The sequence below is a fragment of the Lontra canadensis genome, unplaced genomic scaffold (genome assembly GCF_010015895.1).
Source record: "Lontra canadensis isolate GAN:19392208 unplaced genomic scaffold, GSC_riverotter_1.0 scaffold4, whole genome shotgun sequence".
In the NCBI taxonomy this organism is placed as follows: Eukaryota; Metazoa; Chordata; class Mammalia; order Carnivora; family Mustelidae; genus Lontra; species Lontra canadensis.
Genome location: NW_022630998.1, coordinates 16203899 through 16223415, shown reverse-complemented (window position 1 = coordinate 16223415; position 19517 = coordinate 16203899).

Sequence of the window (19517 nt, the reverse complement as noted above, 5' to 3'; positions counted from 1 at the left end):
TATCTTTATTGGTTTTCTATTTTAATTGTTTCTTCTTTTTTGTTTTCTTTCTGAACCTTTTTATCCACTTTCTCCCCCCTCATGATTTGGGATCTCTTCTGATTTGGCTAAAGCATATTTTCCTGGGGTTATTGCCACCCTTTTAGTATTTTACTTGCTCCTTCATATACTCTTATCTGGACAAAATGACAAGGCGGAAAAATTCACCACAAAAAAAAAGAAGAGGCAATACCAAAGGCTAAGCACCTAATCAATACAGACATTGGTAATATGTCAGATCTAGAGTTCAGAATGACGATTCTCAAGGTTCTAGCCGGGCTCAAAAAAGGCATGGAAGGTATTAGAGAAACCCTCTCGGGAGATATAAAAGCCCTTTCTGGAGAAATAAAAGAACTAAAATCTAACCAAATTGAATACAAAGAAGCTATTAATGAGGTGCAATCAAAAATGGAGGCTCTCACTGCTAGGATAAATGAGGCAGAAGAAAGAATTAGTGATATAGAAGACCAAATGACAGAGAATAAAGAAGCTGAGCAAAAGAGGAACAAACACCTACTGGACCACGAGGGGAGAATTCGAGAGATAAGTGACACCATAAGACGAAACAACATTAGAATAATTGGGATTCCAGAAGAAGAAGAAAGAGAGAGGGGAGCAGAAGGTATATTGGAGAGAATTATTGGAGAGAATTTCCCCGATATGACAAAGGGAACAAACATCAAAATCCAGGAGGTACAGAGAACACCCCTCAAAATCAGTAAGAATAGGTCCACACCCCGTCACCTAATAGTAAAACTTATGAGTCTTAGTGACAAAGAGAAAATCCTGAAAGCAGCCCAGGAGAAGTCTGTAACATACAATGGTAAAAATATTAGATTGGCAGCAGACTTATCCACAGAGACCTGACACGCCAGAAAGAGCTGGCATGATATATTCAGAGCACTAAATGAGAAAAACATGCAGCCAAGAATACTATATCCAGCTAGGCTATCATTGAGAATAGAAGGAGAGATTAAAAGCTTCCAGGACAAACAAAAACTGAAAGAATTTGCAAACACCAAGCCAGCTCTACAGGAAATATTGAAAGGGGTCCTCTAAGCAAAGAGAGACCCTAAAAGTAGTAGATCAGAAAGGAACAGAGACAATATACAATAACAGTCACCTTACAGGCAATACAATGGCGCTAAATTCATATCTCTCAATAGTTACCCTGAATGTTAATGGGCAAAATGCCCCAATCAAAAGACACAGGGTATCAGAATGGATAAAAAAACAAAAACCATCTATATGTTGCCTACAAGAAACTCATCTTAAACCCAAAGACACCTCCAGATTTAAAGTGAGGGGGTGGAAAAGAATTTACCATGCCAATGGACATCAGAAGAAAGCTGGGGTGGCAATCCTTATATCAGATCAATTAGATTTTAAGCCAAAGACTATAATAAGAGATGAGGAAGGACACTATATCATACTCAAAGGGTCTGTTCAACAAGAAGATCTAACAATTTTAAATATCTATGCCCCTAATGTGGGAGCAGCCAACTATATAAACCAATTAATAACAAAATCAAAGAAACACATCAACAATAATACAATAATAGTAGGGGACTTTAACACTCCCTTCACGGAATGGACAGATCATCCAAGCAAAAGATCAACAAGGAAATAAAGGCCTTAAATGACACACTGGACCAGATGGACATCACAGATATATTCAGAACATTTCATCCCAAAGCAACAGAATACACATTCTTCTCTAGTGCACATGGAACATTCTCCAGAATAGATCACATTCTCGGTCCTAAATCAGGTCTCAACCATTATCAAAAGATTTTAATCATTCCCTGCATATTTTCAGACCACAATGCTCTGAAGCTAGAACTCAATCACAAGAGGAAATTTGGAAAGAACCCAAATACATGGAGACTAAACAGCATCCTTCTAAAGAATGAATGGGTCAACCAGGAAATTCAAGAAGAATTGAAAAAATTCATGGAAACAAATGATAATGAAAATACAACAGTTCAAAATCTGTGGGACACAGCAAAGGCGGTCCTGAGAGGAAAATATATAGTGGTACAAGCCTTTCTCAAGAAACAAGAAAGGTCTCAGGTACACAACCTAACCCTACACCTAAAGGAGCTGGAGAAAGAACAAGAAAGAAAGCCTAAACCCAGCAGGAGAAGAGAAATCATAAAGATCAGAGCAAAAATCAATGAAATAGAAACCAAAAAAACAATAGAACAAATCAACGAAACTAGGAGCAGGCTCTTTGAAAGAATTAATAAGATTGATAAACCCCTGGCCAGACTTCTCAAAAAGAAAAGAGAAAGGACCCAAATAAATAAAATCATGAATGAAAGAGGAGAGATCAGAACGAACACCAAAGAAATACAGACTATTATAAGAACATACTATGAGCAACTCTATGCCAACAAATTTGACAATCTGGAAGAAATGGATGCATTCCTAGAGACATATAAACTACCACAACTGAACCAGGAAGAAATAGAAAGCCTGAACAGACCCATAACCAGTAAGGAGATTGGAACAGTCATCAAAAATCTCCAAACAAACAAAAGCCCAGGGCCAGATGGCTTCCCGGGGGAATTCTACCAAACATTTAAAGAAGAACGAATTCCTATTCTCCTGAAACTGTTCCAAAAAATAGAAATGGAAGGAAAACTTCCAAACTCATTTTATGAGGCCAGCATCACCTTGATCCCCAAACCAGACAAGGATCCCATAAAAAAAGAGAACTACAGACCAGTATCCTTGATGAACACAGATGCAAAAATTCTCACCAAAATACTAGCCAATAGGATTCAACAGTACATTAAAAGGATTATTCACCACGACCAAGTGGGATTTATTCCAGGGCTGCAAGGTTGGTTCAACATCTGCAAATCAATCAATGTGATACAACACATTAATAAAAGAAAGAACAAGAACCATATGATACTCTCAATAGATGCTGAAAAAGCATTTGACAAAGTACAGCATCCCTTCCTGATCAAAACTCTTCAAAGTGTAGGGATAGAAGGCACATACCTCAATATTATCAAAGCCATCTATGAAAAATCGACTGCACATATCATTCTCAATGGAGAAAAACTGGAAGCTTTTCCACTAAGGTCAGGAACACGGCAGGGATGTCCGTTATCACCACTGCTATTCAACATAGTACTAGAAGTCCTAGCCTCAGCAATCAGACAACAAAAGGAAATTAAAGGCATCCAAATCGGCAAAGAAGAAGTCAAACTATCACTCTTCGCAGATAATATGATACTAATGTGGAAAATCCAAAAGACTCCACTCCAAAACTGTTAGAACTTGTACAGGAATTCAGTAAAGTGTCAGGATATAAAATCAATGCACAGAAATAAGTTGCATTTCTCTACACCAACAACAAGACAGAAGAAAGAGAAATTAAGGAGTCCATCCCATTTACAATTGCACCCAAAACTATAAGATACCTAGGAATAAACCTAACCAAAGAGTCTAAGAATCTATACTCAGAAAACTATAAAGTACTCATGAAAGAAATTGTGGAAGACACAAAGAAATGGAAAAATGTTCCATGCTCCTGGATTGGAAGAATAAATATTGTGAAAATGTCTATGCTACCTAAAGCAATCTACACATTTAATGCAATTCCTATCAAAGTACCATCCATTTTTCTCAAAGAAATGGAACAAATAATGCTAAAATTTATATGGAACCAGAAAAGACCTCGAATAGCCAAAGGAATATTGAAAAAGAAAGCCAAAGTTGGTGGCATCACAATTCCGGACTTCAAGCTGTATTACAAAGCTGTCATCATCAAGACAGCATGGTACTGGCACAGAAACAGACACATAGATCAATGGAACAGAATAGAGAGCCCAGAAATAGACCCTCAACTCTATGGTCAACTAATCTTCGACAAAGCAGGAAAGAATGTCCAATGGAAAAAAGACAGCCTCTTCAATAAATGGTGTTGGGAAAATTGGACAGCCACATGCAGAAAAATGAAATTGGATCATTTCCTTACACCACACACGAAAACAGACTCAAAATGGATGAAGGACCTCAATGTGAGAAAGGAATCCATCAAAATCCTTGAGGAGAACACAGGCAGCAACCTCTTCGACCTCAGCTGCGGCAACATCTTCCTAGGAACATCGCCAAATGCAAGGGAAGCAAGGGCAAAAATGAACTATTGGGACTTCATCAAGATCAAAAGCTTTTGCACAGCAAAGGAAACAGTTAACAAAACCAAAAGACAACTGACCGAATGGGAGAAGATATTTGCAAATGACATATCAGATAAAGGGTTAGTGTCCAGAATCTATAAAGAACTTAGCAAACTCAACACCCAAAGAACAAATAATCCAATCAAGAAATGGGCAGAAGACATGAACAGACATTTCTGCAAAGAAGACATCCAGATGGCCAACAGACACATGAAAAAGTGCTCCATATCACTCAGCATCAGGGAAATACAAATCAAAACCACAATGAGATATCACCTCACACCAGTCAGAATGGCTAAAATTAACAAGTCCGGAAATGACAGATGCTGGCGAGGATGCGGAGAAAGGGGAACCCTCCTACACTGTTGGTGGGAATGCAAGCTGGTGCAACCACTGTGGAAAACAGCATGGAGGTTCCTCAAAATTTTGAAAATAGAGCTACCCTATGACCCAGCAATTGCACTACTGGGTATTTACCCTAAAGATACAAACGTAGTGATCCGAAGGGGCACGTGCACCCGAATGTTTATAGCAGCAATGTCTACAATAGCCAAACTATGGAAAGAACCTAGATGTCCATCAACAGATGAATGGATAAAGAAGATGTGGTATATATACATAATGGAATACTATGCAGCCATCAAAAGAAATGAAATCTTGCCATTGCGACAACGTGGATGGAACTAGAGGGTATCATGCTTAGCGAAATAAGTCAATCAGAGAAAGACAACTATCATATGATCTCCCTGATATGAGGGAGAGGAGAATCCACACGGGGGGTTAAGGGGGTAGGAGAAGAGTAAATGAAACAAGATGGGATTGGGAGGGAGACAAACCATAAGTGACTCTTAATCTCACAAAATAAATTGAAGGTTAACGGGGGGAGGGGGGTTGGGGGGGTGGGGTTCTGGACATTGGGGAAGGTATGTGTTATGGTGAGTGCTGTGAAGTGTGTAAACCTGGAGATTCACAGACCTGTACCCCTGGGGATAAAAATATGTTTATAAAAAATAAAATTAAAAAAAATAAAAAAATAAAAAAAGATACAGCACACTTTTTGATTAAAGTTCTCCACAGTGTAGGGATAGAGGGAACATACTTCAATAACATAAAAATCATCTATGAAAAGCCCACAGCAAATATCATTTGCAATGGGGAAAAACTTACAGCTTTTCCCCTAAGGTCAGGAACACACAAGGGATGCCCACTCTTAGCACTGTTGTTCAACATAGTACTAGAAGTTTTAGCCTCAATGATCAGAAAACAAAAGAAATAAAACGCATTCAAATTGGCAGAGAAGTCAAACTCTCACTCTTCACAGATGACATGATACTTTATGTGGAAAACCCAAAAAACTCCACCCCCAAATTTCTAGAACTCATATAGGAATTCAGCAACATGGCAGGGTATAAAATCAATGCACCAAAATAATTTGCATTCCTGTAAACTAATAGTGAGACAGAAGAAAGATAAATTAAGGAATCAATCCCACTTACAGCTGCAACAAATTCCATATGAATTCTGTGTCCTTTTGACATAATAGTTTGTTTTCCATAAAAATAGGACATCGCCATCATCTCTTACATATTACCTGATCCAGCTGAAATCAGTTGTCTAGGAAGCCTTTGTTCCTTTCAGTATGGAAAGTAAAAGTATAAAATTACATAATTGGGAGGTTTCCTGGTATCTTAACCTCTCGATTAGAAGTCAAAAGAATAACTGAGAAAAAGGAATGACATGATCAAAGAACAATAATTTGTGTAAATACTTTAGGAAAAAAGGATAATCTGAGACCTTAATAATTAGAAAAAAAATTTGTAAGTTAAATTTAACATTTTATTCTCACTTTACCTGTTTTCTTGTATTTTGGTTTGACATCTGTCCTCATTTTACAGGCACCTATACATTTATTGTTTATTTTTCTCGTTCCTTCTTCTGGGTGTTAATTTCATTAAGTGTGAACAATAAAATTCCCAGATTAAGGAAATTGGACAGTCTCAATTTGGGTTTTTTTCCTTAGCTGGTTTATCAGTATGCTAAGCAACGTGAGAATGTATATTTAGGCTGAAGATCTGGCTCATTAATCATCTCCTACCATATTCTTCTAAGTAGTAAAGCTCTTGTTAGTGAAACTGATGGATAGTGGAAAACAACCTAATGAGTCCTTCAATTTTGCCTTAGTGTGTTAGAAAGCAAAAAGACATACGGAAAATTAGGTATTTCTGAGCTATAAGACTTGAAAGAAATTCCTATTTCAGATCTTAGGTGAAGAATTAGAAATCCAAAGAGATAAAGTTATTTCCACAGTGCCACATAGTTACTATTAAAAAAATTGTTTAAAAACTGTCTTTGAATGAAATGTATTTCCTGCCTTTTATATCAAAGTTGAATTTACTTGGAGAAAACTAGGTGAATATTTAGGTTTATTTTTAAATATGCTGAAGTGGAAGTAAAACAGTATCTAACCACTTCTTTGAAGTAAGTAATTAGAGCCACAGGTAAAAAAAAAAAAATATGTTAAATTATTTATACAGTATTCTTGTCAATGGAATTTCTTTTTAAGGAATGCTTAGGAAAGGGCAGTATGATGGAGAAAATGTTTATGTTGTAATAGAAAATGTATCCATGCTCAAATAAGGGTTTATAAGTAATTTTTTGACTGGATTATTTGTTTTTTGGGGTGTTGAGTTTGAGAAGTTCCTTAAAAATTTTGAATACCAACACTTTATCTAAAATATCATTTACAAATATCTTCTCCTATTCCATGGGTTGCCTCTTAGTTTTATTCATTATTTCCTTTGCTGTGCAAAAGCTTTTTATCTTGATGAAGTCCTAAAGAATCCAGTCAAGAAATGGGCAGAAGACATGAACACTTCTCCAAAGAAGACATACAAATGGCTAACAGACACATGAAAAAATATTCAATATCGCTAGCCATCAGGCAAATATAAATCAAAACCGCAATGAGATACCACCTTTTGTCAGTTAGAATGGCAAAAATTAACAAGACAGGAAACAACAAGTGTTGGTGAGGATGTGAAGAAAGGGGAACTCTCCTACACTGTTGGTGGGAATGCAAGCTGGTACAGCCACTCTGGAAAACAGTATGGAGTTTCCTCAAAAAGTTAAAAATAGAGCTACCCTATGACCCAGTGATTGCACTACTAGGTATTTACCCCAAAGATATGTAGTGACTTGAAAGGATGCCTGTACCCCAATGTTCATAGCAGTTTTCTGCTAGGAATTTTATGGTTTCAGGTCTCATATATAGGTCTGTAATCCATTTTGACTTTCTTTTTCTGTGGTGTCCAGTGAAAGTAATCCAGTTTCATTCTTTTGCATGTAGATGTCCAGTTTTCCAACACCATTTGTTGAAAAGACTATTTTTTCCCCCTTGCATATTCTTGCCTCTTTGTCAGAGATTAATTGGCCATAAAATGTGGTCTATTCAGTTCTATTACCTGTTCTCTGTTAATCTGTGTATTTATTTTTTGTGTCAGTACCTTACTGTTTTGATGAATACAGCTTTGTAGTGTATTTTGTAATCTGGGACTGTGATACCTCCAGCTTTGTTCTTCTTTTTTAAGATTGCTTTGGCTATTTTGTGGTTCCATAGATATTTTAGGATTATTTGTTCTAGTTCTGTGAAAAACACTGTTGGTATTTTGAAAGGGATTGCATTGAGTAGTATAGGCATTTTAATAATATCGGTTCTTCCAATTCCATGTGTATGGAATATCTTTCCATTTGTTTGTGTCATCTTAAACTTCTTTCATCAGTGTTTTATAGTTTTCAAAGCACAGATCTCTCACCTCCTTGGTTAACTTCATTGCTCGATATTTTATTCTTTTTTGGTGCAATTGTAAATGGGATTGTTTTCTTAATTTTGTATCCGGCTACTTCATTATTAGTGTATAGAAATGCAACAAATTTTCTGTATTTGACTTTCTGTCCTGCAACTGTACTGAATTCATTTATCAGTTAGTAGTATTTTTTTTTTTTAGTGTTAATAGTATTTTTGTAGAGTTTTTAGGGTTTTCTGTTTATAGTATCATGTCATCAGCAAATAATGAAAGTTTTACTTCTTTCTTAACAAACAGAATGCCTTTTATTTCCTGTCTGATTTCTATGGCTAGAACTTCCAATTCCGTGTTGACTAAAAGTGATGAGAGTAGATATCCTTGTCTTGTTCCTAACCTTAGGAGAAAAGCTAACAGTTTTCACCATTAAATGTGATGGTTATTGTGCACTTTTTGAATATGGCCTTTATTATGTTGAAGCATGTTCTCTCTAAACCTACTTTGTTAAAGGTTTTTATCTTAATTGAGTGCTTTTTCTGCATCTAATAAGATGATCATTTGGTTTTTATCCTTTGTCTTATTAATGTGATGACTCACATTGATTAATGTGTAAACATTGAACCATCTTTGCATCCTGGGAATAAATCCTATTTGATCATGGTGAAGGATTTTTTTTTTCTTTTTTATTACATTCAGTTGGCCAACATACTTAATTAGTTTTTGATGTAGCATTCAGTGACTCATTAGTTGCATATAACCCCCAGTGCTCATCACCACACATGCTCTCCTTAATACCCGTCACCTGGTTACCCGATCCCTTCTTCCCCCTCCCCACTGTAACCCTCAGTTTGTTTCTCAGAGTCTAGAGTCTCTCGTGGTTTTTAAATGTATTGTTGGATTTGGTTTGCTAATCGATAAACCTTTAGCCAGATTCATTAAATAAAACAAAAAAGGGGCTATAAATAAATGAAGAATAAATAATAACTGACCACCACAGAAATGCAAAGGATGATAAGAGAATATTATGAAAAATTATAAGCCAACAAATTGGACCTCCTAGAAGAAATGGACCAATTCTTAGAAACACGTAACCTTTCAGAACTGAATAGGAAGACATGGGAAATATGAACATACTGATGACCAGCAATGAAATTCAATCAGTAATCAACACACAATGAACAAAAGTCCAGGACTAGATGACCCCATAGGTGAATTCTATCTAACGGTTAAAGAAGAATTAATAACTATTCTTCTCAAACCATTCCAAAAAATAGATGAGAAGGGAAGGATTTTAAGTTCATTCTATGAGGCCAGCATGACAGGATACCAAAGCCAGATAAAGATGCTATTAAAAAAAGAGAGAGAAAGCTATAGGCCAATATCTCTGATGAACAAGTATGTAAGAATCTTGAAGAAAATTTAGTTTCTTCAATCTTTGAGGGGAAACTGGCCCTATGACTTTCTTTGACAATTAAAATGACATGGAAGTAACATTGTGTGGCTTTGCCCTTTCTGCTTTTAAAAATGCTGCCCTGAGATTGTCCTGTAAGGAAGTTGATGTGACCTATTAGAAGATGAAATGCCACAAGAATAGAACCAAGGTGCCCAAGTGGGTACAAAGCACAAAGTGCCAGACAGTAACTGGTGAGCTAGTGAGACTGTAATAGAAACCTGAATGTTTGGGGCTAGGTGATAGAGGAAGGCAAGGAGACTGTCCGCGGAGGCCATGAAAGAAGCAGAGGAACTATTGGAAGCTGCAGAAAGAACATCTATGTCACAAGTGGTTGAACAGTTGTCAAAACTATCACTTGCTATAATTCAAAAGAAAGATGCTGTACTAAATACTCTTAGGGGTCTGATTAAGGAGATCTCTGGACAATAATGAAGGTACCCATAGTATTTTCCTAGCTCTGTATGATAAACATGTGAACTAATGAAGCAATTGTTTGATTTGAAAAGAGATTTTATAGAAGTAGAAGATTCTAGGATGCTATGTTAAAGGACATTGGTGTTGAATTGGTACAAAGACCACCAACTTGGACTTGACCTTTAGGAGCTGAGACATTTAAAACAGAAAAAGAGGCCTGTGGAAAGCAGAAAGCAGCCCACCATAACTATTTAGTTACAAATATGACCTATAGAGAAGAAAAAACATTTTAGAGAGCAGAACCAAGAATCCAGAGAAGGTACCAAGAACATAGGAGAATGATGGATTAGGGAACCAGTCTTAGGGAGCACACAAGGGCCATGAGCAAAGAACGTTCTCTATCTTCAGAGTTACAGCAACTGGCAGTAAGTGATGGGCTGGATTTCAGAATTGCGCTGAATCAGAAAGTTCCATGTGACCCCATCCATATTGAAGTTATATGTTCACATTATTTCTATTGAGGTTATTCTGCCTCTGTATTACCAATGCTAGATGGATGTTAGATGGATTAATGGATGTGTTTGAGGGGTTGGTGGTGGTGCATCACCTTTTAAGCTTATAGATCTATGGACAAAATACAGATCATTAGATACTGGTCTCTGAGCTCAGTGCAACTTAAGGGTAATACTTAATCCTCTGGATTAGAAGTACTTACATAACCAGAGGACAGATTGTGACAGATTTAATATGATTACAAAATCTTTTCATTTTCCCCTCAAGAAATAGTCTCTTTTACCACTCCTTGAATCATAGGTGGCTTTGTGACTTCTTGTTTCAAATAAAATGTAGCTGAAGCAGTGTTGTGATCTCCAGAGTCTAAGCCTCAAGATATCTTGCAGTGTCTTTGTTTGTCACCTTGGAATGCTACTTGGAGACCATACTCTCACTAAGTCAATCTCACCTGCTGAAAGACGGGAGGGCATATTGAAGGAAATGGAGGGATACCATTTGGAAGCAGCAGAAGCTGCCAGACACGGGTGAAGCCATTTGGGACCTTCCTGCTGAGCTCCCCTTCCAGCTGAGTGCAGACACATCAATGAGAACAGACAAGTTTGGCAAAGGAACCTCCTAGACATGGCTCAGAAACATGAAAAATAATAAGCTATTGTCGTTGTCCACTAAGTTTTAAGGGAAGTTTATCACAAAAAGGCATTTAACTGGAAACAAGACACAGAATTCTATAAAAGAGAAGAAAAGATATTTTATGTAAGGAAGGGCCACATTTAGTTCAGAAGAAATAAGAAAATGCTCACGAAGTATGTGCTGTTTGAGGTTTGTACTCAAAGACGTGTCTGAAAGATGAAGTGGGGTCATGGTGTAGAAGAATTTGAAAGCTACGGTGTGGTTATTTATATTCTGAAAGCAATGGGAAGCTGGCATTTTTTGTTGGAAGGAGTAGCTCAAATCCACTGCATTGCCAGTAACCAAGAGAGCAGCTAGAACATTGAAGGCAACTTTTGAATGATTTTTGAATGAATGACCCGAATTTTTTTCTATCCTATTAGGTGTTACAACCCAGTGAAATCCTCAATGCCAGTGTAGTCTATTGTGAGAATGTATCAGAATGTGTTAGGAAGAAAAATAGTTTAATGTTCGTCAGAGGGACTGAGGACAGAAGAGAGTAAATGTCTTCACGTTGAATATAGGGTTGGATACATTGGCGTGCTGCAAACCTATGTGGAGGGAGACATCTTGAACAGGTGCAGGAAAGAGGCTGCAGTCAGAGTCAACAGGATGACCTTTCTGGCGAAATGTGCCAGTCTTTCATGCATGGTCACAGGATACTTTATGACACACAGCGTACACATGGAAAACATTTGCCCTCCTTGGTCATTTGGATTAATTCGTACCATAAATGCATCTTTTACCATCCTGTTCCCAGATTCATGGGCTTGATATATGGCACCATTTAGGTCTTTATTTTTCCTCTTAACTTCCCCTAAGGGACTCTTCTAGTGTGACCATACTGATTGATGACCACCCTCCCAGTGACTAACTCCACAGCGTGTATGTGTGGACAGCTTTATGGCTCATGGAACTCTGGGTACATTTCCAGTCACTTTCTTTTTGTTTCCCTTTGTTTCTTGCTCTCTTTGAAAGTTGGAACTTAATTCCTTACTCTATTTGACTTTCTCTGAGTGCGAACCATTCTTGACTCTTGATTTCAGATATTGCATCCTTGTCTTGACTGTTGCACTGTGCCCATCATTAGGCACATGGCATGAGCTGATTTGTGCTGTTACCTGTCTTTGGCTGTGTCTCCTACCCCTGGCTGTCATTGCCGCAACTTCTTCAGCCCAGAGTTGGGCCTATCCGAGAGGTTCAATAATATTTTGGGTTTTGTTGATGATAAGTTTTTATATTGTCGAGTCAATACGTTATATTTTCTCTGTGTCATAATTTGCAGCCCTGAGGTGTATGTGGTGTCGGCCTATTGGATTTGCTGAATTGTCCATGATTTTTAGATTATTAGATGATTTATTTCCTTGTGCTTGATTCTGTTTTCTAAGCTGTTAACTAAATCTGTCCTTCTCGTTGTCACATTCCTCACTAATTAAAGATAAAATAGGTGCTTTTCCAGTCACTAGGCGTGTCAGTTATGAGTAACGTAGGACAAGGAGGAAAAGCTTTTGGCTTGAATGGAGTCCTAGGAGTGTAACAGCTAAAATCCAAGCAGGTTTCATACTTTGCTCCCTCTATCCTTCCTTCCCTGCCTGCCTTCTCCACTTTCCTTGTTCTCCCTAAGATAATGTTGTTTAACCTCTCTTTGTCTAAATTATATGGATACACCAAAAAACATTTTGGGAAATAATACAAAGTACAGAGAAAGCCTCCCAAGTCATCTTTCTTTGCTTTCTTTCTTTTTTTTTTTTTTCGTTGAGGAACCACCAGACTGTATTTTTTTGAAGAGACTCTCTGTGCCTGGAAGCAAATACTTAGACATAGTCTCTTTTCTACAGTCAGTGTTGCCCCCGGGTTTTTCTGGCCTCTAAAGATGATGGAGATGATGATGATGGTGGTGATACCACTACTTACTGTCCTCTCATCATGCATAGCCTAATTCCATCCTGTTTCCATTTATGCTGGATAGTTGGACCATCACCATGTCTTCCCAGGGTCTCCTCTGCCATGCAGAAAAGCCAAAGTCTTGTTTTTTTTTTTTTTTTTAAGAATCTTTCTCCCTGTAGGTTCCTGGTTGACCTAGGCTGGTAAGAAGCATTTTCGTTTGACGAGGAAGGCAGAAGCAAGGAGAGGCCATTATTCTCTGAAAACAGTTGCAGCCAGGAGCTGTGCAGTTGACACATGGACACTGGTTTCCTGCCTGGCTCCTGAGAACCACCCCCCCTTGCCCTGCTGGAGACAGGGAGAGTCAATGAGAGCTTCCATATATGGGCAGGCATCTTTGGAGCTAGCCTGTCAGCTCAGGAGAAACCCTTAGCCGTGCTCCAGGCTGAGATCACCAGCCTGACCTTCCCTCCCCAACTGTTCCCATGGCTGGGTAATTCTCTCACTCTCTGTAGTAGACCCTTCATGCTTGGAACACATAGAGTGCCTTCTATTTTTCCAGGAAACCCTGCCTGGTAAAAATAAATTCCTCAAGTGTGGTTGATATTCTTATTCTTCAGTTAAGAAAGCAGGTTTAGGGGTGCCTGGGTGGCTCAGTGCATTAGGCCTCTGCCTTCGGCTCAGGTCATGATCCCAGGGTCCTGGGATCTAGTCCCACATCGGGCTCTCTGCACTGCAGGGAGCCTGCTTCCACCCCCCTCTGCCTGCTTCTCTGCCTACTTGTGATCTCTCTCTTTCTCTGTTGAATAAATAAATAAAATCTTTAAAAAAAAAAGCAGGTTTAGTGAGTACTCCAACTTGAACAAGTCCACAAAACTAGTAAGTGAAGGAAGGAAATGAGTTCAGAAGTCTGCCTTTGGGTTTATACAAATCACGTGTGCGTGGCCTGCAAGGGCTTCCTGTGTTCACTTTCAGCAATGCTGCTGTCTCTATCCCCTGATGGCCTGTGTCTGCCCCGGCTCTGTATCCGTGTCAGCCATCACTGCTCTGTGGTATGAGACCCATTTTACTCTCAGGGTCCTATCTTGGTCCTGAATTTGGGGAATGAGGAGTAGCTCTTTCTAATGCATGCTAAGGATAAGAAGCTTGTGTGCTTTTTTCTGCCTGCCAACCACTCCCCCCACCCCCACAAAGGTTTTACAGGGTTTTGAAGATTCTACCTGTCTGCTTTTGTTCTGAGAAAACACAGGACTGATAATGAGCCCAAACCTGATGATTGACAGTGGGGGGCAAGGTGATCAGTTTCACTTCTTCCATCAACCAGATTTTTCCTGTCTCAGAGTTTCCTTGCCTTTGTATTTAGTATGTAGATTTTATCTTGTAGATATGTGTTCTTTCCTTTTAAATAAAGGGTCAAAATCTCAGGTCAGTTTGTGTTAGTTATTTTACTCTGTCTCTTCTGACTTTCTCTTTCTCTTTTATCCCCTTTTTACTAAAAAGTTCATCGACCTTCCGACCTGATGTGATAGTTACAGAGATTTTTCACATTTACATTGGGATAATGACCTTAAAATTTAAAGACGCTGGTTTGGAATTTCATCTTGTGACCTGCTGTGTTACTAATTATTCAGGGTAAAGAGTCTGTGTATTTACAGTGAGCAATTTAACTCTGGCATAAATCTGGCATCGTTTGTTAATTTTAGAAGTCAAACATCAAAGTTATCCAATTTTTCTTGTCAAAGATTTAAATTATATGACAGTTAGCTGAAAATTAATTGCTAAATATATCAGTAACTTCATTTTTCTTATAAGTGATTCATGAAAAAAATGTGGAATAGGGTTTCAGTATGTCTTGCTTTATTTCATGGGAATTTCCAATTAAATGCTTGCTTTTGCTATCAATTATCATGGGAAGATAAGTTAAATCCACTCAATTAAAAAATCACTTTTGAAGTTTTTGGGTCTAACTTTGACCCATCTTAATGTTAATTTAGCCTCCTTTTAAAGGGAACTAAATGATTCACCTAAAGATTTCTGTTCATTAGTATTAATTAGTGAATCCATTTGACTATGTCAAGAAGAGATAAGAGATAGTTTGAAGTGGAAAAGCAATACCTTTTGATGGACTATGGTAATCATTAATTTATCTCTATTCACTTTATATTGCCAGGGAAAGACACAAATGCTTTTGCCTACTGACCTCTTTAGAATTCCTGTGTTCCACTTCCACTGCTGCAAGTAATACATGGATAACAAAGAAATACTATACTTGGGGCGCCTGCGTGGCTCAGTGGATAAAAGTCTCTGCCTTCAGCTCAGGTCATGATCTCAGGGTCCCAGAATCGAGCCCTGCTTTGGGCTCTCTGCTCGGCGGGGAGCCTGCTTCCCCCTCTCTCTGCCTGCCTCTCTGTCTACTTGTGATCTCTCTCTCTGTCAGATAAATACATAAAATCTTAAAAAAAAAAAAAAAAGAAATACTACACTCAATTTCATTATGTGGACCTCCTGACTTTTTTAGTCAGCAGATTGCAATTATTTTCTATCATCTCACCTCCTCTATTCCCTCATTCCACAGTCTGAGTCTCTGTTGTAGATACTAGGTATATCTTAGCCACCAATCCATCAACCAGTCAATACATACATACATACACACCTATGCAGGTACATAAATACTAAACATGGTTCTTGACATCAGAAACTCAGAGTGAAGGCTGGGACAAAGTTGTCAACTACTAGGAAATTTTGAAAAAGATATATGATTAAATTGGGTTATCATGGAATAGAAGCTGACAAATTTGCTTTAATTGCCCAGGGAAGAAACCACACCTGAAGCCTGATGTATTAGCTGGGACCTAGGTGGTATGAGCGGTTCTTCAGACAAAATAGTAGGTTGGAGCATGGGTTGAGAATGGAGTAAAGAATCACAAAGGAAGGAACTATAAATACTTAGTTTGGGTTAAAGAATAATAGGAAGAATAGAGTAGTCATTTCTTTCATTTTAATATTTGTGGTCAGATTTAATTTAAAAATACCCACTTTATATCTCCTTTCTTATATTAGACTTCCTGTAATTGCTTATCATGTACTTGATGACACATGAATATAGCTTCAATTCTTCTTAGTTGTTACATAACTGGAAATTCTTTATTTTAAACTAAAGTGAATAAGGAATATATTAAGAACTTAGTATTCTTATTATTACCATGGGTTAAATTGGGGGATAATAGCCTCTCCAAAGAGACCTTACAAATGATGCTTTCAGAGAGTTAGCAAGAGCATTAAAACAAACAAGAAGCAAACTAGCTCAGGGTGATTCTAAAAGTTAGTAGTTCTAAGAACACAACAACATCCTTAAAGATTAGGCAAGAAGTTTATTTGGTTGGGGTGGGGGATGTATTAAGTCAGAAGGGAGCATGTATTAGTGAAGTCTTCAGGTGCCTTTTACTGCTCTAACACCACTCTTCCTAAAACGTGAAATCTGTGTGGCATAATGGACTGGAGTCACTTCCTTGTCAAACAATATGAGGATTTGGAATTTGTAGGTTCTGGTACTGATTCTGGCACTTGCTAGCAATGTGGTCCTGGATAATAAATTACTTGGAAGTGCTACAGTTTCCCTACTTTTGCCCAAGTTTTTCCCATTGTGAAAAAGAAATGTACGAAGGTTTCTAAATTATGAGGTAGTTTATCAACTCCCTAGGCATTGCCTGATATTTCTGACTCAAGAGTATGCACAACGTGGAAGGCACCATTTCAGGGCAGGTGAAAGAACCACATCATACGTTGAATCATTTAGACAATCCCAAAGTAAGACCAAAACTCCTATCCAAAGTCTCCTTAGGATTCTTTCTGCTACAACATGTTGAGTTTTTCTGTAGGTTTGTGTTGGATAAATGGACTTAAAACAATATTGCTTTGTTGGCAGTTTTGCCACTAAAAATGACCACTTAGGAAAAACGTATTTGTGGCCCATCTGCTCTCATTGTGGGAGCTATAAATGTGGGAGATAAATTACTTTCATTAATCTGCGCCTAAGAGTGCATCTCTTTAAAAATTCTTAGAAGGATCTGTCATTTTATTCTTAATACTATACTAATTCACACTAATGACTGGAGAATTCCCAAGAGGTAAGTCAATTGTGCAAACGAGTAGCAACGAACATTAAAAGGCAGCATTATAAAATCAGCAATGTGGAATCCGAAGATGTACTTTATTTATTTTGATGAGGGCAGTTTACTTTCGATAACTCATAATAAAGTACTGCTGTAGAATAGTAAATGTACTAAAGTTGTTTTATTAAAGTCATAAAGCCTGGATGGGAGTCCTCACTAAGGCCCACCACCATTAAATTGTTACTAAATACTGAGTTAAAGATGCAGGTATTAGTATTATTGTATTTCTTATTTTCTGTGTAAAATTCTGTTTAAAATTGTGAAGTTTACGGAACACATGAGTTTGATGGTTCCTTTTCTTTCCCACACTTGCCTTTGGAATGAAAACATTTTTCTAATTATCTGAACACTTCCAAGCATTCACTTTCCGTTGCTTAGAATACTTCATTCATAAGACTGAGATCAGGAGAAAGTTCACAGAAAAGCTCAACATTGAGAGTATGTGCTTCACGCTCACCGATAGCACTTTTGCAAACACAAAGCAGGGACACAAGAAACAGTGGGGTCAACGGGCGGATTCAAGAGGCACACCTGTACCATGTGTACAGTCTCACCACTGAGTTCTTCCTGGAGTTGATGTCCATTCACTCAGTTTTACCGTAGTCATATTTCTCACAGTTCTAAATGATACGTTTTATCTCCTCTGGGTTCTCTCTGGGCCCACCTGTGATACATAGAGATCTTTAACACATGGTGTTAATCACAAGATGCTTGATAAATTTTATTAATCATGGCTAAGAGGAAGGGGAAGCATATTTTTTACTTGGTTTGTAAATGTTTGTCTTCACGTAAATTCTGGTATAAACTAAAGCTAGTGATTCATAGGGAGAAGGGAAGAGGCGGTTGTGGTACCCATGAGAAAGACATGGAATCAACATCGTTGCTTATATTTTTAATAAAGCACCATATGGATGCATTTGAAAGGCTTAGTGAAACCCGTTGCCTCTTCAGGAAAAAGTAACCCCAAGTGCTACTGACTGGCTATTGTGTCCTTTGTTCAGGATAATCAATAGCTCTTTTCATGAATCGTGTGCAACCTGAAGCTATACATAAATGATTTCTGTACTGTAGTCATACACACCAGTTCTGCTTAAAGTCATGTTAAACTGAATTCTATCATTCTTTATTGAGTGAAAATCCAGTTTGTATAAGTAGGATTATTGTTAGTTATTCAAAACTCCTATACAAAGCCCATACAAAACAAATAAAAATAGCAAGTCCATGGCATATTTTCTCCTTTTATTCAGTTTTCTTTGTTGGCATGGTATGTAATGAAATAGCATGAATAGTAATGCATAGTTTATGTGTGGTGCTTGTTTTAATAATAAATTTTGTTTAATCCCTTCTTATTAAATGAATGTTTATCAGCTGCTAGCTCTAGTTCACCAGGTTACAAATAAGCAAATTTCTAACATAAAAGTATAACAAGAAAAAGCATGAAAAGCAGTGAAATTATACAGTTGCTGTATTTTTCCTCTAGTTCTTCCTCCTCTTTGGCCTCATTGTATATTATGAATTCAAAAGTGAAGGTAAATTGGTGGTTTGTGAATTTTATAGAATGCAGAGAAAACACTGCAACCTCATTTTTAGAGTATGAAGTAATAGAGTGTGGCCAAGTTTAGAAATGCTCAAATCTATGTTAGAACAAAGTTCCAAGGTCAGCTCAGGGTGAAAATGTGTTGGATGAGTGAAAGGGTCAGGAGCATTCTTACAGATAGTAGATTTTAGGTATTTCACAGGCTTAGATTTATCTGAAGTACCTCGATGTGAGTCAGAACTTTCCCTCTGCAAATGTGCTATTTCAGGTTTTCCAACCCTTACTGTCATGGGGTATACAATCTAAGAGGTCTGAATTCAAATTTTATCGTCATTGTTTACTATGTAAGTGACTTTGGATGTATTAACCTTTTGAGGCTCAGTTTTCATGTTACTTTGGTGGAATTAATATTTACCCCTTTTCCTTGAAAATGTGGTGGGGATTATATGGTTATAATACAGGTGCTATTTTAAACTTCGATGTGGCCATATCATGAGTGTTTTAAAAGTCCATATATTGAAGAGGAAATGTACTGTTGATGAAAAGGACCTAGTCCTTTACCCAAACAAACAGTCAACCGCCCTGATAGAGTCTGTATTGTAGTAAAGTAGTTCGGTAGATACATAAGAAATCTAGGTTGTCTCAGTGCCTGATTTAGTGAATTGTTATTATTAGAGAATATGTGAACATCTCTCTGTGAACATTATTAGAGAATATGTGCGACAACCTATTTTAATACAGTGATATAGGTGCTATAAGAAATACATATGGGATGCCAGTGTGGCCACAGGAAGAAGAAAATGTCTGCTGTAGCTATAAACAAACAATGCAGAAAACCAG